The sequence below is a fragment of the Euprymna scolopes genome, chromosome 39 (genome assembly GCF_053919585.1).
Source record: "Euprymna scolopes isolate OS-2025 chromosome 39, ASM5391958v1, whole genome shotgun sequence".
In the NCBI taxonomy this organism is placed as follows: Eukaryota; Metazoa; Mollusca; class Cephalopoda; order Sepiida; family Sepiolidae; genus Euprymna; species Euprymna scolopes.
Window position 1 is genome coordinate 20,830,504 of NC_136520.1, and position 26,113 is coordinate 20,856,616.

At 35.1% G+C, this 26,113-nt stretch overlaps 1 protein-coding gene across 3 annotated transcripts in view; it reads left to right on the forward strand.

Annotated features, from left to right (window-relative positions):
* LOC145263673 (spastin-like) overlaps positions 1 to 26,113 on the forward strand; it is a 314,215-nt gene that overhangs the window by 47,571 nt on the left and 240,531 nt on the right. The gene's annotated exons all lie outside the window — the stretch shown is intronic.

A 26,113-nucleotide genomic window follows, 5' to 3' on the forward strand; every position in this document is an offset into this window, starting at 1 on the left:
TTAAAAAAGAAAAGTAAATTGCAAGTAAATAAATACACAGCTGTGTAATGCCAAATAGATGCAGCTAACACACACACACACATGTGTATGCATTTCTATTTGTTCACAACTTTTTCTTAGGGTTTCGGAGATAGACCTCCATAAGTATACATACTGTGAAACTTCTTTATCCATAGTTTTAAGTTAACTATATTTTAATCAAAGGGGTTACATCATCAGATATATAATGTCTCCAAATTTACCAAAGCAATTTTCATCAGAAATAAAGTTTGGCCCAAATTAACCTATAATATTTTTTTGTGGTTCATATAAAAATGTTATTTAAAGCTGTTGTATATTTTAAGTAACTGAACAAAATTAAGTCCTCAAAAATACCGTCATAATCATCTCTTCACTTCAATCCCACTTTGATTTCGAGTTAGATTTGGATGGATCTGAATTTAATCTAAGATATTTAGATAATTTTTGTTGACTCTGAAAAGCTGCGTGTTTTGTTTTGTCAACATTTGTGTTGAAAGAGTTGCAGCAGTGAAATGTACATATTTCTTATTGCACTGCTTTAAAAAAAATGAGTAAGATTTTCATTATCATGACATCATTTGAGTGGTTGGACTCTTCCGATGAGTTTGCACAACTCTGATTTCTTTTGCAAACGATAGGGAATTCTTTGTTTTATCCAATTTTGCAAAAATTTTACAGTGAAATCGAGCATGTTTTAAAAATAATTCTCGACTAGCATGCAAGTCACTCAGTTGTCTCTGCAAGCTCTGCTGAACTTGCAACTTTTTTACTAATGCATTAGAACTCCTCAAATGCAAACATAGTATGATGTATATTTCTGCAGATTTGACTTCATCTGCAGTTCCAAAGATTTATATTGGCACTAGAAAAAACCAAATAAAAATAACTTGAGTTTGTTATAAATTGAATCAGTAATAAATAAGTTTGTGAAGACAAAATTCAAAATGAATCCAGAAATCTATTTTCAGTCTACAGCTAAAAATGAAGTTTTGAAATTTACGAATATCATCTTGTGGTAAATAAAAATTAATCAAACTGGAAAACATATTCAATATAATTATTGGATATAATATTTAATATAATTATTGAATAACTAATATTTAATTTATAAATATAAAAGCGAAAATGTATGTAAGTGTGTTCGCTTTTTCTGTATGTCTACAAAAGGCTTTTTTCAGAGAAGCGGTCGGTCGGTTCACAACTTTTTAAAAGTTTTTATATCACATATAAATCGTAATATCTCACAGTTAACAACGAAGCTTGCCTATCTATTTAATTTGCTCGATTTCGGGAAGATAAATATTCATTTGTCGCTCGCCGCATGTGGATTAGTCTTTTTCCTATAACATCTGGGGGGGGGGGAAGCATTCAGCAGTAAAAGTAAATACTATCCCGCAGTCAAACTTGACCTCATTAACTCATTAAAACGCGCACCTGCCAAATCCAAGTAATTAAATAAATTCAAACGTGTTTCCGTAAGCATGTCGTGGTGGGGCAATGGTTAACGTTGCACTTTTTTTTTTTTCACACTTTAATTTACAACTTTGCCTTAAGGGTTCGGGTTCGATCCTCATAATTAACTACCAAAACATTTTTATTTTATTTTAACCCCCCCCCCCCGAGTTTCCACACACACACCTCCAAACACCCGGGCAATGCTAGTCCATCTATATATATAAAAGGCAAAATTTCGTGTATGTCTTCAAAAGGCTTTTCTCGCACACGGTTCCGATGTCGTTACGATCGCTTACAACTGTTTATATGGGTCCTAAATAATAATATGTACGATTTGGGAAAGTGCGTCGCATCTAGATTTATTTACGTCGACTTTTACAAAATTATTGCTATTTTGGCTTCTTGCATGTTGATGAGGCTTTTTCGTATAAAAAGCGAAACTAATTGAAAGTTAACAACGAACAACGTTCTCAGCATTGCGCCGGGAAAATCAGCTTTGATCAATGTTGTACATCAGACAATTATTATTCAATCTGGACAATTGGGAGCTGGTTCCCCTCCCCCAACATCTGTTGGGGGAAAAAAAACAAAAACAGTGACTTCTATTTGACCTTAATTAGGTCAAATGGAAGCAGCAGAGTTAACTTTTATTGCGCACACCTGTTTTTATCGTTCAGTAAATAAATTAAAACCTGAGTATGTTGTATGTATGTCGCAGTGGCCTAATGGGTAACGTCGCCCGTTTTTTTTTTTTTTTTTTTTTTCACACATTAATTTCCAACTCAAGGGTACGGGTTCGATTCTCATACTTACCTACCAAAACATTTTTTTTTTTATTTAACCCCCCCCCCCCCATCCTCCTCCGGAGTTTTGATTTACCTCAAGACACCCGGGCATCGCCGGGTACCCCCCCTCTAGTATATATATAAAAGCGAAAATGTATGTATGTTTGTGTGTCTGCTAAAAACTTTCGACAGACACAACAAATATTCACAAACTCTGTATCATATTGAAGCTCCATCCTTCGCTCGAAAAATATCGAAAAATTGGCCAGAAACGTTCATTTTTTCACCCCGAAATCCGACAATTTTTGACGGGGGGGGGGGGGGTCAACAAAAACGGCCCTCTCGACTGGTTCTATGCATGCATCAGATGACGTCATGACCTGAATTACTTTAAATAGTTGAAAAACTGAACAAATTTCATGTACATCGCGTTAGGTCAGTTGATTAGCGCGTTGGTTCATTATCTAAACTTTTTGGGTTTGAATCGTGGTGTGAGATGTTATTTTCTTTTTTTTTTCGATTTTTTTTTAAATTTAAATATTTAACCAGTGTTATTTAAGCCATTTTTCAGGTAACGTTCATTTTTCTGGGTTTTTTTTTTTTTTTACTTTGCTTATCCACCCCCGACCCCACACCCAAAAGCACCCAGGTACCCATCGATTTTTTAAATTTTAATATCGAAACAGGCTTATTTAAGCCATTTTTCACGTGTTCGTTTTTCTGTTTTCATCGTTCGTTTGTCTTACGTTAGTTTTTTTTGTGTTTTTTTCCCCGCTTAAGTGTTAGCGCTGTTTTCTTTTTTACGTCGCTTATAACAAACAAACCTACATCGTAGTTGTCGGCGTCGTAATGCTCGACAACTTCCGGCCGCGCACCTGTAAATTTGTTTCTTAAATAAATTCAAGCATCTTTCACTAACTCATTCTGGCTGGCCGATTTTATTTTCAAACTTTGCCTCAGGGCTTCCGGTTAAACCCTACCTCCCCTCCCTGGTTCTTTTTTATTTAACACTACACACACCTACAATCACCCGGGCAATGCCGGGTACCCCCGCTAGTATAATTATAAAACTAAAATGACCTTGTAACGGGTGTTGTAACCCAACATCCGGTTTACAACTTCCGGTTGCACATGCGTACATAAACAAATAATCAACGCAACAATAAAACATTGTTTTACTGTGTACGTTTTCAGCATCATGTTTGTTTGTTTTTTTTTGTTTTTTTGCGTTTATATTATCCAAATAAACAATTGTTTATACTTTCGGCATTTTTGTTCATTTTCGTATTATGTTTAAGTTATTTTAACGCACCCGTTGACAACCATAAGAGCATGTTACAACGGCGATGTACTTACCACCTTCCTTTTTTTTTTTTTTTTTTTTAAATTTATTCTCCATTCTTTCTTAAAAAACATTCATACATTTTTTTTCTACACTACCAACATAAATAACCCCGGAAATGTTTTTTTTTTTTTAATTTGCATTACAAATAATCAACACAACAATAAAACATTGTTTTACTGTGTATATTTTCAGCATCCCATTTTTTTTTTTTTTTCTCCGTTTTAAATTAAAGGATATATCAAAATTTGAATTTAACATGAAGTATTATGGTATCTGTTCAGTGCACATTTACTTATAAGTATGGCAAACTACTTATAATTCAATGACTGTAAGTTTTTTTTTTTTTTTTTTGAAAAATAAACAATTATAGACAGAATGAATCGTAGGAATCTATATTCTTTTTTCATTTGAATATACTTTTGTAGAAAAGTTTTTGTTATGTGATAAAAAAACTATTCTCTTTATGTCACAAGTATCACGCTCGTACATTAATTCCATAGCTAATATAACATACTGACCAAACGGGTCACGTGTAGTTTAATATTAAATATAATTATTGGATATAATTTTTAATGTAATTGGTGGATAACTAATATTTAACGTAATTCTTGGATAACTAATATTTAACGTAATTCTTGGATAACTAATATTTAACGTAATTCTTGGATAACTAATATTTAACGTAATTCTTGGATAACTAATATTTAATGTAATTATTGGATAACAAATATTTAATGTAATTATTGGATAACTAATATTTAATGTAATTATTGGATAACTAATATTTAATGTAATTCTTGGATAACTAATATTTAATGTAATTCTTGGATAACTAATATTTAATGTAATGCTTGGATAACTAATATTTAATGTAATTCTTGGATAACTAATATTTAATGTAATTCTTGGATAACTAATATTTAATGTAATTCTTGGATAACTAATATTTAATGTAATTCTTGGATAACTAATATTTAATGTAATTCTTGGATAACTAATATTTAATGTAATTCTTGGATAACTAATATTTAATGTAATTCTTGGATAAGTCATATTCAATGTAATTCTAGGATAACTAATATTCAATGTAATTCTAGGATAACTAATATTCAATGTAATTCTTGGATAACTAATATTCAATGTAATTCTAGGATAACTAATATTCAATGTAATTCTAGGATAACTAATATTCAATGTAATTCTAGGATAACTAATATTCAATGTAATTCTAGGATAACTAATATGCAATGTAATTCTAGGATAACTAATATGCAATGTAATTCTAGGATAACTAATATGCAATGTAATTCTAGGATAACTAATATGCAATGTAATTCTAGGATAACTAATATGCAATGTAATTCTAGGATAACTAATATGCAATGTAATTCTAGGATAACTAATATGCAATGTAATTCTAGGATAACTAATATGCAATGTAATTCTAGGATAACTAATATTTGACGGTATTCTTGGATAACTAATATTTGACGGTATTCTTGGATAACTAATATTTGACGGTATTCTTGGATAACTAATATTTGACGGTATTCTTGGATAACTAATATTTGACGGTATTCTTGGATAACTAATATTTGACGGTATTCTTGGATAACTAATATTTGACGGTATTCTTGGATAACTAATCTATACTCCTATAAATTCGTTTTTCTTTTGCGTGTATTGATATTTATATTAAAAGCTTTCTTTTCTATTTATTTAAAAAAAGAAAATACAATTTTCTTATGTATGGGTTGTGGAATTGCATTCACTAGCAAAAGATCTAGCTAATTTGCATATTCTTTTAAACATTCATTTTAATTAATTCCCTATTAATTGCTTCGGTGTTCTAATTGGATAATCATCTTTAGTTAACTATTATGTGTAATTATATTCATGCAGATATTCTACATAATTTATACTTGTATAATATTTGCGTAAAAAGTTTATAGTAAACACAATTGTTTCCATATATATTTATGTATACGTATATATTTTTGTTTAACAAATATTGCCAATCAAACTCCTCCTAGAATTTTTGGTCTACAGACATGAAACTTCATATATAAGGTATTTGACTCCATGCAAAACTTGATATTTGGGTTTTAGCCTGGAAAAATCGGTGCAAAAGTATGAAAAATTAAAAAAAATGAAATTTGCCAGGTGAAGGTCGAACGCCGGCATTACGAATGCATAAAGTAGTAGCTATTGGTTCATGTTTTAATTTTTAGCCTTGCAGTAAAAATGTTTTCATAGCCCAGTCATTGACGGCAGAGACAAAATAAATCGTAAGCTGAACGTTTTGGTTTCGATTCTCGGTGCTGGCGCATGAGTCTTTTTTATATGCTTTTTAAATCATTACCATATATTGCATCCAATGTATCTATCTATAAAAGTGAAAATGTCTGTCTTTTCTCTATGGTAGTTAAGGAAGACTATTATACAGAAAGGCATTACTTTAATATTCACACTATTTAATATTAGTCCTCGCGCGAAAGAGCAGGACACAAAATGTTTTAAATAATAATAATAATAGAATAACAAAGACTTTCGCTGGCGAGGACTACTATTGAGCGTAACCAGTTATACAGTCCTTTTGAAATTTTCATCTCTATTTTTCTCGTTATGTACTGAATATTTGTTAATGAAACTTATATGAAATATGTTCCTTATTAAATTTTTAAAGATTTTCTATGCTGAAAGAAGTTTTAAAAAATTTAATCTAAAGTTATTTTAAAGTTTTTGTTAAAAAAAAATCAGATTTTCTCGTTATTCAGACCTGTATTACAAAGAGTGGGGTTGCAAAAAATGAGTTGTGGTGTGAGAAATACAAACTGAAACATAGAATATTCAGACCTGTAATAATACAAAGAGGGAGTTGCAAAAGTGAGTTGTGGTGTGAGGAGAAATACAAACTGAAAAAGAGGAGATTTTTAAAATATAATCTTAAAAAGATAAGATACAAGTTAGAAAAGCATTTCATCCAAGGCATGAAAATTGTTAAACAAAATGTTTTTACTATAGGCTTTAAAAATAAATGTACAAGATTCAATTTGAAATTTATTTAGCTTCAAAGTGCACTTTTATAAATTTTACAAAGTAAGGTATAAAAATTTAATTTAAATTGAATCAAAAATTACCTTGGATTTATTTTATGTAATGTACATTTTGGTGCAATTTAAAAACATTATCTTTCATCTAGCAATTAATGATATAGATATAAAATTTTCAATGTCTTTTTTTAAAGTGCAACAAAATGTACATTACATAAAAAAATAATTATTGAAAAATATTGCAGTGTTTACATAGCTGGTTCTTTGTGATAATAGGGGCGCCTGAAACCTCTCTTCCAAAACGAAGAAAGCTTTAGTGTTTTTACTATTTTAAAGCGTTTTTTTTTTTCTTTTTGCAACACAAGTAGTGGCTAGTTAACTTAGAACAACAAGGGCGCATGGCGGAAATTTTTCAGGATTTAAATGTATTGTATTGGGCAGGGTTGCGGAGTCGGATGGTGAAAGTTTGACTCCAACTCCTTGAATTCCTAGAATGCCGACTCAGACTCCTTTGATATCTTAGACTCAGACTCCCGACTCCTTGATCCCTATGTGGAAATCTATTCTGCAGATCCATGTACCAGCCTCCCACACCTATTCAGCATTTTATAATTACTTTTCATGCATATCATTTTTTATGTCTAACATTCACTTGTATGATGAATATATATACACTCTACCAGCTTTATTTATTTAAATATATATATATATACACTCTACCAGCTTTATTTATTTAAGTATATATATATACACTCTACCAGCTTTATTTATTTAACGTTAACTCCTAACAAGGCATATCACCACTTGGACGAAAAAGGCTACTTTTTGAGACCATGTCTCGGAAAGATCCGCAAGATGCTGGTTTATGTTACATTTAAACTTCTGCATATCCGCACGACAAGGACAGCAGTTAGCAGGAAGGGAATTCCAAAGTCTAGGTGTTCAAGGGAAGAGAATATTAGAATAGAAAGCTTTTTGGCATCCAGGGACCTCAACAGTGAAAGGGTGAGATCTTATTGCTGAACGGGTTTGTCGGAGATATATATGCATGAGCAAATGGTGGCCTTGTAGAGGTACGGGTTACTCTCAGGTGTGAGTAGTCTTCTAACTCGATAGAGGGAATCCACCATCTTTGCAGCAGTCTTTGCAATGTCCTCTATGTATTTGTTCCAGTTCATATTGCCCACAAAGTAAAATATGGTAAAATAATCCCCCAAAAAGGAGTTTGAAGGTAGAATTCTAAGGTAGGGTGTTATTTTTCATCGATATAGGCGGTTTAGAGGTGTCTTATAATTGTAAAAGGAGAGTAGCTTAGTTTTCCTAGCATTAAATGGTACCATCCATTTACATCCCTATTCAACTATGGTCTGGAGGTCATTTTCTAATGATTTTGCCATTGTCTTAGATTTATGTACATTTGTTCATTTGTTCCCTAATGCATGTTATAGAGCATTGTATCATCAGCAAATATTCCCATCTCGGACACAATATTATCAAGGAGGCCGTTTTTGAATATTAGGAATAATAATGGTCCAAGGGTCGACTCCTGAGACACTCCTTCATTAATGTTATGCTGCTTGGATGTATGTCTATCAAAGACAACCTGTATGCTTCCATTGTCTAAGATGGATCTAATTATATTTAGTATACATCCAGTTATTACATACGGTTTAATTTTCATTAGCAGCCCTTTGTGCCAGACTTTATCAAAGGCCTTGGATATATCAAGGGCTACATCTGTGGCACCACCCACTTTATCCAGTACATGGTAAATGCATTCACAGATAAATGTTAAAATATATGCAGTAGAACGACAATGTCTGAATCCATACTGTTTGTCAGAGAGAAGATTTGCTTTTGTGAGGTGGTGAACGAGTGTTTCATTAATTAAGGTCTCAAAGATTTTAGTGAAGAGGGGGAAAAGATTAATGAGGCGATAATTGAGAGGGTTTGTTCTTTCATCAGAATTTCTGTGTATTGGTACCACAGAGGCCATCTTCCAACTATTAGGGAAGCAAGATTCAACAAGGCATTTATTGTAGAGCTTGGAAAGTATGGGGGCGAGCTCAGTTACTAATTTCTTAATTAGTATAGCAGAGATGAGATTAGGCCAACACGCTTTTGAGGTGTCTAATTTTTTTATGATATCGCAGACATGAGATGGGGTGATTTTTACATCTAATGTGGCTTTAGTCCGCATAGGGAAATTTGGAAGGGAGTTGTTTGTTGTGGAGTTGAAGGCAATCGCCAGGACAACAGTTTCACCTTCTCCGTTACCGTGCATTCAACCTTCTGGTTGCTGCTCAGTGGAGGAATTACTGATTGCCCTTTATTCACTACACTAGTATAGATTTTTCAGAAATCACGAGTTCTTTGGCAATTCTATGCGTTCTCTGATTATTTCAGCATGCTTTCTTTTGGCTGTCACTATTTCTTTCTTACAATGATTTATAGCATCTACGAATTTTGCCTATTTGTATTTGACTTATAACATACAAACTTATTTGACTTATGACATACAAACTTATTTGACTTATGACATACAAACTTATTTGACTTATGACATACAAACTTATTTGACTTATGACATACACACTTATTTGACTTAGGACATACACACTTATTTGACTTAGGACATACACACTTATTTGACTTAGGACATACACACTTATTTGACTTAGGACATACACACTTATTTGACTTAGGACATACACACTTATTTGACTTAGGACATACACACTTATTTGACTTAGGACATACACACTTATTTGACTTAGGACATACACACTTATTTGACTTAGGACATACACACTTATTTGACTTAGGACATACACACTTATTTGACTTAGGACATACAAACTGGTGGAATGCATGCTGTGTTTGTGCTATCACAGCTGCACAATCTGTAGTGAACCATGGGGGTGAGTGGGGCCAGTTGAAAACATTACTGTCTATGTGAGGGAATGGGCTATACAGAAACTATTAATGGAGCGTCCAGCTGCATCTGTGTAACCTGAGAAACTAAGCCAATTTTTATGGTGGACGTTAAAGTCACCAAACACATGTATTTGGGCGTTACAATCCAATCGATTAGGGTACAATCCTGACTTGAGGAAAAACAGCAGAGAAAATATAAGTAACTAACGCAGTGATTAAATCTTAGCTGAAAAGCACTTAAAAACCTGGTCATCCGATTCAAGATTTTTATCTCTAGTTTAAGGGAGGGTGCTACGAATATTGATTCTAAGCGCATGCATACATCTATCAGAGTTCTTACAGCAAAGAGGGAGGTATCCTGTCATGTTAAAGTAGTTGGAGGGTATTGAAGAGTGTAAGTTTGTTTCACTTAATGCTAAGATTTCCGGAAAGTTTACTAAAAGGCAACTCTACATCATCTATATTACCTATAAGTCCATGGATATTATTGAAAGTGAGCCTCAAGGACGGAGGTGAATTGGTTTTGTTTGGGTCGTTGTCTGGTTTTATCGTGATATATTTTGGGGTTGTCATCTAATTATGTTTTTGTTTAATGTTAGGTTAGGGGAGAGTGATGAGCAAAGTGGGCCTGTTTTAACGCCAAGTATATACACGCAGTTGTCCATTAGCTGAGTCCAGTCTAGAATGTGTGGTCTCATGAAAGTCAACCAGATATAGCAGCAGGGTCCCTTTCCATGAGCAACATGGCACTAAAACTATCCTGATATTATACATCTGATGATAGAGCAACCAGTTTAAGCGTTACTAAAGAGTTAGGGCACCTGTACTGTCAGTTGGAAATAGCAGCAAGACAAACTGTCAATCGGTTACCCTCAACCTCTCAGACAAGACCGGCTCAAACAAGTCTAGTGAGCACAAGTGGCATGCAAGCAAATTTTCTCAGTTTCTGAGAGAAAGAGAGAATTTTAAAATAGGGAATAGGGGAACGGACTCCAATGTCCTAGTTAGGAAATAAGGCCAAGCACAGGGTGATTGGTGATTCCCTGGTATTGTATCTTTGGCCTGGCTAATAGGCAAAGAAGAAGTGTGAAAGCCGGCGGTAGGAAGAGCATATCTACTTAAGCAAGTTACGTTTGCTAGCTGGGAATTTGTTTGAGTCACCAGCTCCAGGAAGGTTGTCAACCATGACTGAAGAGGCCTTCCTCTCTCAGTTTTGTTATCAGAGTTTTCTTTCTCTTAGATGGATGATCTGACAAGATCTACGGGTCCATCACACAGAGAGGGTAAACCATGCGCCTGGTTTCTACACCAGGTATTTCTGTGCCCCCACATGGATGAAGATATTGAGTATCTTACTTTAAAGTTTTTCTCTATTCTTCATAAATAAGAGCAGGAGTGGAGATACATTCTAACATTTACAAGAAATTTTATCTTTTAAGTACTGTGAGAAAACCTATCTGCTCTAGCAACTTATTTGTTTTAAAATAAATGAATAGGATATGAATAATTACTTGAATATGTAAGAGAATATAAAGCAAAGAAAACAAAAGAAATGGTGGGACTAGACATACATAAAGAGGTTCCACACAAAACAGATATATAGATGCACTTGGTGTTCTTCGAGTGACCCATGTTGGTCTAGCTAAAAAACCAGTGTCTCCACGTGGAATGAATTGGGGTGCAAAGATTAGCGTTTATTTGAGAGCAGTAAGAGGAAGGATATGCCTTAAGAGCCAAATGTGTGCTTTGATTTAAATACTTCCGTTTTTATTTAGTTGAAACAGTATAATTTTCGATTTATGTATTAATTTAAAACATACAAACTCATTTACCAAAGGGAATAAATACTAGAAAAGAGATGCGTATTTCCACTTTTTCTATTTTTATATTGCATATTATTGTGTATATACATATAATATACTATAACTAATATATAACAAACAAATGTCATACGAGAAAAATCTAGGAAAATAGTTTCAAGTGGGTAGATAGCAGAGAATATAGAAATGGAATAAAATAATACAATAAAATAAATAAATTTTTTAGTAATATCTATTTTAAAGGCAGATTGAGGGATGGTTAAAATTTTAAATAGATTAAAAAAAATTTTTTTAATGCAAGTCCATCTTACAAAATTTCATTATCATATTTTATGGGGAGTAGACTCGTCAGTTAAAATGAATTCAGATAAGAATGGGAGAATGGAAATGTGGTTTAAAAGCCACTATAAATACAAAGAGATAAAAAAATACAATTAAATTATGCTTTCAGTTCAAAAGGGACTACAATATTTCGGGATAGGGAAACCTCTTTAGGCCATAGGATTTCGAAGCCAAGCGCTTCTCTTCATAAGAGGGGAGTAAAAACATGTGTTATACAGAGAAGAAGTTTTTAAAAAGATAATATTGCCTTTCTGGAAAGAGGATAAAAGGAAAAACATAAAGCTGTACTGAGAATAAAGCCGATTCTATAACTGCCAGCAATCACTATAAAAGAGTGATAAAGAATGCGAGAGAGTTGTATGTTCAGTCTGTTAAGTCCAAAGTAGCTGAGTAGCGGCTTGGTTACCACCAGTTTTGGCAAATAGCAAACAGAATCATGTGCTCTATCCCAACTATCATCAATGGACCTGACGTAATCTCGTCAGCATCAGACAAAGCCAAACGCTTTGCCAAGAACTTTACAACTAATTATACCCTATGCGACTAAGGCCGTCAATCTCTATATTAACTCTTTTATCAGAAAACACTATGCGACATATGAACATTTGTGCATGATGTTGCCAAGCTAATCAAAAACCTTAATTCCAATAAAGCAACTGATCCTGTTGGCATTTCAATTATAGTGCTGAAAAAGCTTCAACCAGAACTAATTCCCATACTTACAAAGCTGCTTAAACGTTGTCTTAAAGAGAATTGCTTCCCAACACCCTGGAAAACCTCATGAGTGTGCCCTGTATTTATAAATTCAGGTGATCGGTCATCTTCCTCAGTACAGACCAATAAATCTCTTGCGCGTCATAAGTTGCTGGAATCTGTTAAATGGAGAAGTAGTTAACCATCTCAGAAAAAATAACCTTAGTAACATGCAATATGGTTTCTGCTCTGCTAGATCTACAGCAAATGTGCTTACAGTTATATCTCATAGGATTAGTGAATCTCTCAACGGAGGCTTCCTTTCTAGGGCAATTGCTCTGGACATATCAAAGACCTTTGATAGGGTATGGCATAAAGGCCTACTTCACAAGATCTCTAGCTATGGTATAGTTGGAAATGTCTTAATTATTAAATCATTTCTCTCTGATAGGTTCATATGAGTAGTGGTTGATGGACAGAAATCAGAAGCTCACAGTATTAATGCCAGACTCGCTCAGGGGCCTATCTTTGGCCCAACTCTCTTACTGATCTACATCAATGATCTTCTAAATCACATCCTAAGATTATTCGAAGACATTTATGCTGATGACATTACCATGTCAACACATCAAAGGCAGTAAATGACCACGTTCTCTGTGATTCTCTCCTCTCTGATCTTGAGCATGTGGTGCAATGGGGAAAGAAGTGGCTGGTTAATTTTAATGCATCTAAAACCAAGTTTCTATCTTTATATCATCAACGCTCTGATCTCCTATCTGGCAGCAATTGAATTGGATGCCTATTGTCTTGGGAAGGCTCCATGTTTTGACAAGCTTCTGGGCTGGAAAAATGGTGGGATCCTTCTAGCACTCCAGTAGATATCTCACTACTGATGCAATTCTCTACCTAAGTAAGAGTCAGGTACATCCACAGATGGAGTACTGTTGCCACATCTGGGCAGAAACTGAAACCACTATCAATAATTTCCCCCACTCTTTTTCTGTGCCTAATCCTAAACGTAGATTCCATGAACAAAGCTTCTTTCTTAGAACTACACGCCTGTGGAACTCTCTTCCATTTTTCTGCTTTCCAGCTGACTACACTTTGATCATATGCAAGTCCAACATAAACAAATTCTTGATGAGCCATCTCCTTAAGTAATTCAGTTTACCAAATTTCCACTACTAACGATTATTAGGATATTGTACCATTGACCTCTGTACACTCATTAACCATTATCCTTGAGTGACCTTTGGGCCTTGATAAGTGGTGACTCCTATGAAAAAAAAAAAAAAAGCTATAAAGGGTTATAGTGCCATGGGTTGCTTCTTATTGATTTATGCCCATTATTTTTTGGGTGGCGGAGATAAGATTGTAATTCAGGATTGATCCCGGACTAATCCAATTACCAAATTCCATTTGATTCAGTAACTGGATAACTTTCAGATTACAATCCGATTGTTATCCAATGTAATCCACAGTGATCCCACTCAAAGGCAGAATTTTCATTGATCTTGTGTGATGTCACAAACAAAATGAAAACAGCTGTCCAGACAGGATTTGCAATGATCTGACAGATTGAAATATCTTGATGAAGTGGAAGCATTACAGTACAAAATATGAGATATCACCAAATATAAAAGCAAAACCATACAAATAAATTGTGCAAATCACTGCTTAGGAAGCAATTAAGTTATTGCTTATTAACGAAACCTATTTTCCTGCTTTTATTTACTTATACTGCTTTCCTGTTTTTGGAAATCATAATTTATCATTCTATGACTAAGTGTAATGTTTAAATATAAAGCCTATACTTGCCACATGTATATTGTTACTGATGTATGTTACTAAAATAACTGACACAAATGTTATTTCTAAATGTCTGCTTTAAAGGGATAATACTTTGCCTCCAAGACACCTGCCTGTCTGTTTTGCATGATAAACATTAAAATTCATACTCCTAAATCCTTCCTAAATCCCTGTATATCTATATTGTATATTAATGCTGTATTCTTGTAAGTTATATCATCTCTCCTGTTTCAACTGGACAAAAAACCAATTGCTCTTCTCAAGCTGATATAAAATCGCATACTTTGCATGTACCTTGAAGCTTCCGGTCCTAAAATTTAGTAGGTTGACCTTTTCAAAATCGATAAATACTAAACATCTATAGATTTCTATTGTTCAGGCATGCATGAGCTTAACCTATATTTATACTCTATGGAATATCTATAAAATAGATAACTAATAGCCACAGTTTGTTCCCAGATTATAAGTGATCTATATAACTAGCAACTATATCTTTCTTACATTAGATGGGATAAAGTGCTGGTGATTTTCTTTACTTGAAAACTAACACCTAAAGCACATTTCGAAACAGACTCTAACCCTTATACTATAAGTTTCCAATTAGTCACTAATCCACAAACCATATTTGATCTTTTCTTAACCCGAGTAGATATTCACCTTTAATGTACAACCCACACTCATACATACCTTCTTTAAAAAACATAACCAATCTTAATCCTATTCTAAGGAGTATAACTTCAAAGCAGATACTAATTCTTTGATACTAACTCTATCAATCCTAACTATCCATGCCAGAGCATAGAAATACCTTGTTTTGAAACCAGCTGCAGGGAAAACCCTCTCAGTGCTGATGGACAAGTAGATCTGGTTAGGTCATCCATCTAGGATAAGGAAAACTCCGATTTGTAAACCTGTGCCACTGGTATCATACATTTTGGCACCAAACAGGAGAGGGAGGCCTCCTCATTCCTGGACGACAACCACGCTAGAGCTGGTGACTTGATCAAATCACTGTTTTGCAGACCTAAACTGCTTATAGAGTAGATAGGCTCTGCCTATCTATACTCCATACTCCTCCTTTGCCTATTAGCTAGGAGCAGAAGTGCAGTCAGGACTCATTAGAGATGTCTAGTGCTTCCTGACTAAGGCAATGAATGCTGTCCCCCACATTTGCCTTATTCCCTTCTTCTATAACTAGGCATCTTGGAGGTGCTTATTTACCATATATGCTAACATGATTGGACTGGGCCACTCCTGTCGGACAGGTTTAAGGATACCAGTTTGACAGTTGCTGGTTGCTGTTTCCAACTGACAGTACAGGAGCCCTAACTCTCTGATAGCACTTAGAGCGGCTGTTCTGGCTGTGTAATATCGGGATATTTGTAGTGCCATGTCACGCATGGAAAGGGACCCTTCACTCATCTCTGGTGGGCATTCCCGAGGCCACATTCCTGTGGATGAGGAGCCGGCTGATGGTCTACTCGTGTTGCATGATGGTGGCTATGCACATCCGTTTCGCCTAGCACCTCAATCTAGATCTGAAACTACTAAATAGAATGAAATGACGGCTCAATTCAAAAAAATATTCAAACCAGACACAAATTCACACCTCCTCCCTTGAGGCTTGCATTTACACATATCCAAGGATCTAAGTTATTAGATGATGTCAAATCATTTCTCCTAGCAAACTCCCCGGATATCTTAGCACTAAGTGAAACTAACTTGCACCCCTCCATCCCCTCTAACATCTTTAACATGTCTGGTTATCTTCCACTTTGTTGGAAGGACTTTAACAGGAACATACTTGGAGTCTATATTTGTAACACCCTTCCCATGTCTAGGGAATCTAAACTAAAGTTTTACGATACCTGCGTTATTTATTTTTTATCTAATAAAAAATAAAACTTTAGAGTTTGCTTGAACTTTACTTTTTTTTTTTGGCCGGATTTAACAAACAGAATGAAAGCTGTGCTAAAATAATGGCATTATTTAGAAAGCCATTCTTAACATGGGGACGGGAGGGTGTTGTGTACCTATTCTGTACTTTCACCTAACAATTTAGTAAAAACAGGTATCGTAAAACTTTAATTAGACTTAAAAATACTATCTAAAAATAGCGCGGACCAATAAGTGTACTAGCACCAAATAACATTTCACTGTGTTTCGATCTACAACATTCCACGAGAGGTATGTACACGCTAAAGCTTTTTGTTTATTGCCACAAGTGCTAATTTTGACTTTCACCAATTTTCCTTTAAAAACCAATTCAAACATTGGAGGAGGCACTTAAACCAATAAAAAATAAATAAAAATAACGGTAACATAAGTGCATAAGCACCAAATCTTTGGTTTGCTTTGCTTTGCTTTCATTCTGTTTGCTTGTTAAATCCGTCCCCCCTCCCCCCAAAAGAAGCGAACTTGAAAAAAATTAAAACTAAATAACGCAGGTATCGTAAAACTTTAGTTAAACTTGAAAATAATATTTAAAAATAGCGTGGATTCCATTTTGACTTTCACCAATTTTCCTGTTAATAATTATATAAACTCCGGCAAAAAAAATATTAAAAAAAAACAAACAAAAAAACAGATAGAATCATAACAAAAATCATGCACAAATTTCAAGCCAAATTAAATAAAACAAACTAGGTCACACATGCAAAAATTCTTTCCTTGTAGAAATAATGAATTCTCCATCAATCGAACAACATTCAACATCGGAGCCAATGCGTATTTCGCCAGTGAGGTAGAATTCGTGTACGTTGGGCAACCACTGATTTTTAACATGATTTACTCACTAAAGCACTGTAAAATATTTTTTCTCGAAGGGTGAAGTATTCATCAACTTTTTTTCTCTAAGGGTCAACTTTTTCATGGACTTGACGTAGTTAGGCTGTTATATACATAAACTTCGCTCACAAATGAAAACAATGTTACCTCGCAGCCCCTATAGTTTCGCAACAGTGCAAACAGATAACTAATCATGGGCCTCAAAGTTTGGAAACGGACAGCGGCTATGTATGTGACGGAATAAGAAAACTCACTAAGATAAATAAAGATTACCTTTAAAGTGGTTAATAAAATTCTTGTACATCATATTAAATATGTTATGAAAAGTTCTATGACGTTTTGGTATTTCTGCACTTTACTGCCGAAACTGGAGACACCATTTTATTTCACGCACATGTCGTTGAAATCCAAGGGGGAAATCAGTATTTTAAACTATGACCGAAGCATGAAATAAATAACAAAATTAAACTAGATAATGATTTTTCGGTTTCATTTAAATTTGTTATTGACCCTTCAAAGTTGCTTTAATTCAAAATAATGTTTCATTAAAATTATTTAACAAAACAAAAACAAACTATTTTATAAAAATCCAATGTTGCTTTCATTACAAAATTGTTTTATTAAAATTATATTTTCTGCCACAAACTTTTCAATAAATGTTTTTACAATTATATTTTGATAAGTTTTTATACAATAAATGTCTTGGTTTTTAAATGGCGCTCGCCCAGTTTAGTTTTTCATTTTCTGTTTTTAATAAAAATATATACACACACACACACACACACACACACACACATTTCATGAAAACTTTCCGTTTTCATTAATTAAATCGAAGCATTTCCAATTAAACAATTACGGATATATTCTCTTTCACTTTCTTTAATTTACTTTTTTTCACAGTTCTTTCTGGAAGTAATTAATATCTAGTTTAATTTTTTAGTTATTTATTTCTAACTTCGGTCACAGTTTAAAATACTGATTTCTCCCTTGGATTTCAATGACAGTTGCGTTAAATAAAATGGCGTCTCCAGTTTCGGCGATAAAGTGTACAAGTACTGTTGTTTTTATCATAAACTTTTGACAGCATTAATCTCACTTCAAACAAATAGTTCAACTTAAAAATATAAGAGAATCGTAAATTATTAAATTATGCGATTCCGATTCCCCCCCCCAAAAAAAAATATACGATTTTTACGATTAACGATTCTGATTCCGATTAATCACCCCACCACTACTGTTAACTAAGCTACACTTTTGTGGCAAGTCGTCTAATGGAAAGTAAACACGATTTTTATTAAGAGAAAAAACATTTTTGAGTAATTTAATAAAAAAGAAATTTAGCAATATACATGAAAAAAGAAAACCAAATATTTACCTCTCTATTATATAAAATGAACTTTGTGTGTCTGTGAGTTCGTTTCCTATGGACTTGGAAATGGCTGGAACGATTTTTATGAAATTTCACAAAGGCAGTGTTCTTAGATTTTGTATCGGAAAGTTTTCAATAAGTATCGATAATCAAAATAATCCGATGAAATAAGTAACAAGCGATTTTGACCAAAGTTAACACCTTACACAGCCTAACATCACAAGTGCATTTAAGAAATTTTATTACCACACAAGCTGAAAGGCCCAACATAAAATCAAGGTTCTTTGATATGACAGGGGTGAGTTCAAAATGAATGTTTCTGTTTAAAGCACAATTGCACCATGATACTTGACTTTTATATTAAACTTAAATTCAAGCCATTATCACTGCACAAGCAGTAAGATCAGACATATAAAATCAACACTAGGTTCTTTGATATGATAGAGGTGCATTCAAAATTAATGTTTCTGTTTAGAGCACAATTGATCCTTGATTTTTGCATTTTAAACTTTAATTCAATCAATTATATATCAAAAATAATTTTATAAGATCATCAGTAGAGTCTCTACAATGTATTATGGACTAAGTCACTGGGGGGGGGCATGTGAAGTTTCCTTCCAATGCATCACAATGGGTTCCCAACTAGAGCAGGCAATCGATCGATTTGATTGACAAATAATGGACGATTTCACCGATTTCGATGACAATAAAAATATGGGAGTGTGAAACATTTGTTGACAATCATTGAATCCCGGGCAACACCAGGTCTCCCTGCTATTTATACATAAAAATAATTTTGAAACTTATTTATATGATACTGAATGAAATTATCAATTTCAAAATATTCTTTATTACGTTTGTTCGATTTTAACTTTCTAGTTATGTGTTGAGTTGTGAATCTCAAGTATGGAGAAGGAGAGCGGCTACTTTATTTTTATATGTATCATGCAATCTAATGCCCATCTAATCGGAAAAACATTTTTTACACATAAAAAAATAGTGAATTTGAAAGTGCCTAGAAAGAAAATCGGAGTATTAATGACCCAAGAAAAAGAATTAAACATTTTTGAAGAGAAAAGATGAGATTTTGTTTACAATTAAATCTATCAAAATTACCTCCAAAATAGATTTTGTAATATTGGATAAAATTTTGCCGTATTTGCCATTTTTACACAGAAAACAATCCCTATTTGTAATAGTAACTATTAATAAATAATTAAATTAATAAACTTATGTGATTACCTGTGTACATGTTTCTCGCTTCTACCTGAGTTTCTGTTCAAAAAGGAATGATGTTGTACACTTTAACTATTCTTTGAACTTTTTTCAGTACCCGAGCAATGCTGGGTATCCCTGCTATTTTATTTATCATATATATAAATTTCACATCTAAATTGCAGTAGATCTGATAAATCGATCTTTGATTCTGACTATTTATTTCTTTTTTTTTTTATACATGTAACATGTTCTTTACAATAAAATAAGTGTAATTTGCTGTAGTTTCTTTTTGAAAATAATTATTTTGGCAGTAAAAATTATCAAAAGTGAATAAATTTTAAATAATTACCTAAAGTCTCAATTAGAAGAAATAATTCCTACTTTAAGACATAAAAATCTGAATAATCATTTTGAGTTTTTTTATTTTTACTTTGTAACTTACACTTTTCTTAATATAAAGATTCAAACTGAAATGACAATGGTTACAAGGTTGTGCCAGGAATAGCTAATCTTATATGAACTCAGTGTGTGTGCATGTGTGATGTTTCCTATAGAAAGAAAGGTTAGGGAATGTTTTTTTTGTTTTTTTACATAGGCATCACCACTTATCAAGGTCAAGAGGCCACTCGAGGATAAGGATTAAAGAGTGTACAGTAGAAATTGGACAAATATAGTAATCGTTAATAATGAAAATTCGGTAAATTTGTTAACAAGTGGGACGACTCATCAAGAACTTATTTACGTTGGACTTGAAAACAACCATATTGTAGTCAGCTGGAAAGCAGGAAAATGGAAGACAATTCCACAGGCATGCAGTTCTAAGAAAGAAGCTTTCTTCATGGAATCTATGTCTAGGTTTAGGCACAGATAATGAGTGGGGGAATTATTGATAGTGTTTTCAGCTAGAAGAGTGTTTCTTGTGAAAGTTTGGCAAGGGGGGACCATAGACTGAAGCTCAGCTGAGCACTTGCCATGAAAATAACGATATAGCAGAGACAAACTCGCAACATCTCTTCTGTGAGATAGAGGTTGCAAGGAAGAGAAAAGGATATCTCCTACGAGGCTACGAAGTCTATTTGAACTCTATCAAGGCATGACAAGTCCTTTCTAGCAGCTCCTGCCCAGATATGGCAACAGTACTCCATCCTTGGACGTACCTGGCTCTTATATAGGTAGAGAATAGCATCAGCAGTGAGATATCTACTGGATCGATAGAAGGATCTCATCATTTTTCCAGCGGCCTTGGCAACAGATTTGATGTACGTGTTCCATTTAAGATCAGGAGTAAAGGTCAAGCCCAGAAACTTGAGGCCTCCTCAAGACAAGAGCCATTCATTTCAACTGATATTAAAAGTAACCAACCACTCCTTTCCCCATTGTACCACGTGCTCAAGATCAGAGGAGAGAGAATCGAAGAGAATAGGGTCGTTTACTGACTTAGATGTGCTACCATAGATGGTAGTGTTATCAGCATAAATGTCTACAAATCATGTAAGGATGTGATTTGGAAGATCATTGATGTAGACCAGGAAAAGAGTTGGACCCAGGATGGACTCCTGAGGGACTCAAGCATTAATACTGTGAGCTTCTGATTTTTGCCCCTCAACTACTACTCTTATGAACCTATCAGAAAGAAATGATTTAATAATTGAGAAGACATTTCCAGCTATATCATAGCTAGAGATCTTGTGAAGTAAGCCTTCATGCCATACCCTATCAAAGGCCTTTGATATGTCAAGAGCAATTGCCCTAGAAAGGTTGCCTCCATCAAGAGATTCGCTAATCCTATGAGACATAACTGTAAGCACATTTTCTGTAGATCTAGCAGAACAGAAACCATATTTTGTGTCACTAAGAAGGTTATTTTTGTTGAGATGGTTGATTACTTCTGTATTTAACACAGATTCTAGCAACTTACTCATGACACACAGGAGACCTATTGGCCTATACTGAGAGGGAGATGAGCGATCATCTGAATTCTTAAATACAGGGCATACTGATGAGGTTTTCCAGGGTGTTGGGAAGCAATTCTCCTTAAGACAACGTTTAAACAATTTTGTAAGTATGGGCGCTAGTTCTGGTTGAAGTTTTTTGAGTACTATAATTGGAATACCGTCAGGGTCGGTTGCTTTACTTGAATCAAGGTTTTTGATTAGCTTGGCAACATCACGTATAGATATATGTATATCACATAGTGTGTTTTCTGATACAGGAGGAAATATTGGGGGTTGGCGGCCTTGGTCGCAAAGGGTAGAATTAGCTGCAAAGTTCTTGGCAAAGCGTTTGGCTTTGTCTGATGTTGATGAGATTACCTCAGGTCCATTATGATAGTTGGGATAGAGCACACGCTTCTGTTCAGGATTCTGTTTGCGATTTGCCAAAACTGGTGGGAACCAAGCTGCTACTCAGCTACTTTGGACTTGACGGACTGAGCATACAACTCTCTTGCATTCTTTATTACTTTCTTACAATGGTTGCTGGCAGTCCTGAAAGCGCCTTTAGTTTCCATACATCTATTACGTTGGAAGCAGTGGAAAAAGTGATTTCTGTGCGCAATGGCAGCAGCACATTCTAGAGAGAACCATGGCTGGCTGTTATGTTTTTGTTGGAACTTTTTTGAAGATATGAAACTGTCTATACCTACAATTAACCATTCCGTCGGGTCTGATACTATAGAGGACACATCCTTTTTAAACATGGAATGCAGAGGTAGATCCGATATAAATGTACGGAAGCTATCCCAGTCAGCCATAGTGTATTGATATACTGTATGATGGAGAGGTACGTCTGGGGACTTATTATATTTCATTGTTATCTTAATTGATACAACAGAGTGGTCGGAAGATCCAAGAGAAGACAGAACAGAAACTGAACAGTTCAGGCCAAGTTGTGAGAAAAAGGTCTAGTAGACTCGCATACTGGCCGTCATTGTCGGGCACACGAGTGGGTTCGTGAACAATCTGAGTGAGGTCATAAGCAATGGAGAAATCATGACAGAACCTCCCCTCATCATCGGTCTTGTTTTAGTGGGTCAACCATTCTACGTTGTGAACATTTGAAGTCTCCACATACGTGAATGTTAGCTGAAGGATAAGCAGATAGGACTTGGTCAATTTTCTCAGATATGCTTTTAAAGATAGTAACTCCGCTGTTGTGGGGGCAATAGAGAGTAAATATAAATGCAGTACTGTGAGCTAGTGCGACCCGGAAGCACATATAGGGTAAGTTAGGATCTTTTCTGGAGATGTCCCTACCACATGGAAAGCCATCAGATGATGGCTTTCCATGTGGTAGTCTATAAACGATGGCTTTCCATGTGGTAGTCTATAAATATAAAAGCGAAAATGTATGTATGTATGTGTGTTCGCTTTTCCTGTGTGTCTACAAAAGGCTTCTTTCAGAGAAGCAGTCGGTCGGTTCACAACTTTTTAAAAGTTTTTATATCACATACAAATCGTAATATCTCAGTTACCAACGAAGCTCGCCTGTCTATTTAATTTGCTCGATTTCGGGAAGATAAATATTCAATATTTGTCGCTCGCCACATGTGGCTTAGTCTTTTTCCTATAACATCTTGGGGGCAAGGAAAAAAAGCATTCAGCAGTAAATGAAATCCCCCAGTCAAACATGACCTCATTAACTCATTAAAAGGAGCACCTGCTAAATCCAAGTAATTAAATTCAAATGCATTTCCGTTAGCATGTTGCGGTGCGGAAATGGTTAACATCGCACATTTTTTTTTTTTTTTTTTTACAACTTTGCCTAAATTCGGGTTCGATCCTCATACTTCCTTCCCCCCCCCATCTCCAAATACCGGGCAACGCCGGGTACCCCTCGCTAGTCTATCTATTATATAAAAGGCAAAATGTGTGTGTGTGTGTGTGTGTGTGTGCGCTTTTCCGCGATGTCTGCAAAAGGCTTCTTTCGGAAAAGCGCTCGCTCGCTTCGCAGCTTCTTAAAACTGTTTATATCATCCATAAATTGTAATATCTCAGAGTTACCCACGGACCTCGCCTGTCTATTTAATTTTATTCACTTTCAAGCCTTAATTATTCCACATTTCCCGCATCGGCACGCGTTACATTCGCTTTTCGGTATAAACAAAAGTGAAACTCTACTCTAATCGCAGGCCCAGAGCCAGTGTCGACTTCGTCATATCAGACGGGCGAGCGGGTTTTTCAATTGACCTCATTAAAAACTGTCCCGCACAAAATCGCCATCACGTCAATCAAAAACGAGCACCTGTTTGTTTGTTTTTTTCACACTATTTTCCAACTGCGCGTCGGAAAAGCTTCCTTTTTTTTTCAAACCCACCTCTTTTTTTTCACACACACCCAAAAAACACCCGGGCAACGCCGGGTACCCCTTGCTAGTATATATATAAAAGGCAAAATGTGTGTGACCATTTCGTGTGTGTCTTCAAAAGGCTTTTCTCGCACACGCTCCCGAGTTTGTTACTATTGCTTAAAACTGTTTATATAGGTCCTATATAATATCAAGGAATTAGAAAAGCGCGTAGCGTATAGATTTATTTACGTCGATTTTTACAAAATTATTGCTATTTTAGCTTCTCGCGTGTTGATCGGGCTTTTTAGTATAAATAAAGTGAAACTAAACTCAAACGACGTATTCTCGGCATTGCGCCGGGAAAAACGTCCAGAAGCAATCAGCTTTGATCAATCTTGTATATCAGATTCAATCTGGACAATTGGGAGCTGTTTTCCCCTCCCCAACATTTGTTGGGGGAAGAAACAGTCAAATTTGGATAAACAATCCCAAACGCTGCGTGACTTCTATTTGACCTTCTTAATTAGGTCAAATGGGAGCAGCAGAGTTAACTTTTATTGCGCACACCTGTTTTTATAGTTAAATAAATAAATTAAAACCTGCTTAATGTTGTCTGTCGCCATGGCTCAATGGTTAACGTAGCACGTTTTTTTTTTCACACATTAATTTCCAACTCAAGGGTACGGGTTCGATTCTCATACTCACCTACCAAAACATTTTTTTTTTTTAATTATTTAACACCCCCGGAGTTTTGATTTACCTCAAAACACCAAGGCATCGCCGGGTACCCCCCCCCCCACCCCGCTAGTCTATATATATAAAAGGCTCATGTGTGTGACCATTTCGTGTATGTCTTCAAAAGGCTTTTCTCACACACGCTCCCGGGTTCGTTATTATCGCTTACAACTGTTTATATGGGTCCTATATCATAATATGTAGGATTTGGGAATGCGGGTCGTCTCTAGATTTATTTACGTCGACTTTTACAAAATTATTGCTATTTTGGCTTCTCGCATGTTGATGAGGCTTTTTCGTATAAAAAGCGAAACTAATTCAAAGTTAACAACGAACAATGTTCTCGGCATTGCGCCGGGAAAATCAGCTTTGGTCAATGTTGTACATCAGACAATTGTTATTCAATCTGGACAATTGGGAGCTGGTTCCCCTCCCCCAATATCTGTTGGGGGGGAAAAAAAACAAAAACAGTAAAACTTGGGTAAACAACTGCGTGACTTCTATTTGACCTTCTTAATTAGGTCAAATGGAAGCAGTAGAGTTAACTTTTATTGCGCATGCCTGTTTTTATAGTTTAATAAATAAATTAAAACCTGAGTATGTTGTATGTATGTCGCGGTGGCCTAATGGGTAACGTCGCCCGTTTTTTTTCCACACATTAATTTCCAACTCAAAGGTACGGGTTCGATTCTCATACTTACCTACCAAAACATTTTTTTATTCTCCCCCCCCCCCCGGAGTTTTGATTTACCTCAAGACACCCGGGCATCGCCGGGTACCCCTCGCTAGTATATATATATATATAAAAGACAAATGCGGCGCGCACATTTTTGTATGTCTCAAAAAGGCTTTTTTCGATGATGGTCCCGGGGTCGTTACTATCACTTAGAACTGTTTATATACCCTCTAGATAATAATATCTAGGATTTGGGAATGCAGGTCGCGTCTAGATTTATTTACAGCGACTTTTATAAGATTCGCGCTATTTCGCTCTGTCCCCTGTTTGTCCTGCTTTTTAGTATAAAAATACAGTGAAACTAAATTCAAACGGTTTGTGTTCTCGGCTTTCGTGCCGAAACGTTCAGAAAGCAATCAGCTTTTGATCAATGTGGAGCTTCTCCTTATATCAAACAATTGCTATTCGATTTGGACGATGGGGAACTGCTACCCGCCTCCCCATCATCTGGGGGAAGCGAAAACTAAAAATACTGCCACGTCATCGTAACGATCCCGCGATGACTCATTTAGCGTCTTCCTGTCAATCAAACCTCTTTCACTCCCTTTATAAGCCTTTACTTAACACGCTAATCAATTACTCTCACTTGTGGTTGAGACGGTTAAGTGGTTGGCTTTTGTTTCCACCTCCACGTCAAGGCTTCTGGGTTCAATCCCGCCTTCCGACCAAAACTATTTTTTTTCTTTTACACCTTTAAACACCCGGGCAACAGTTTACCCTC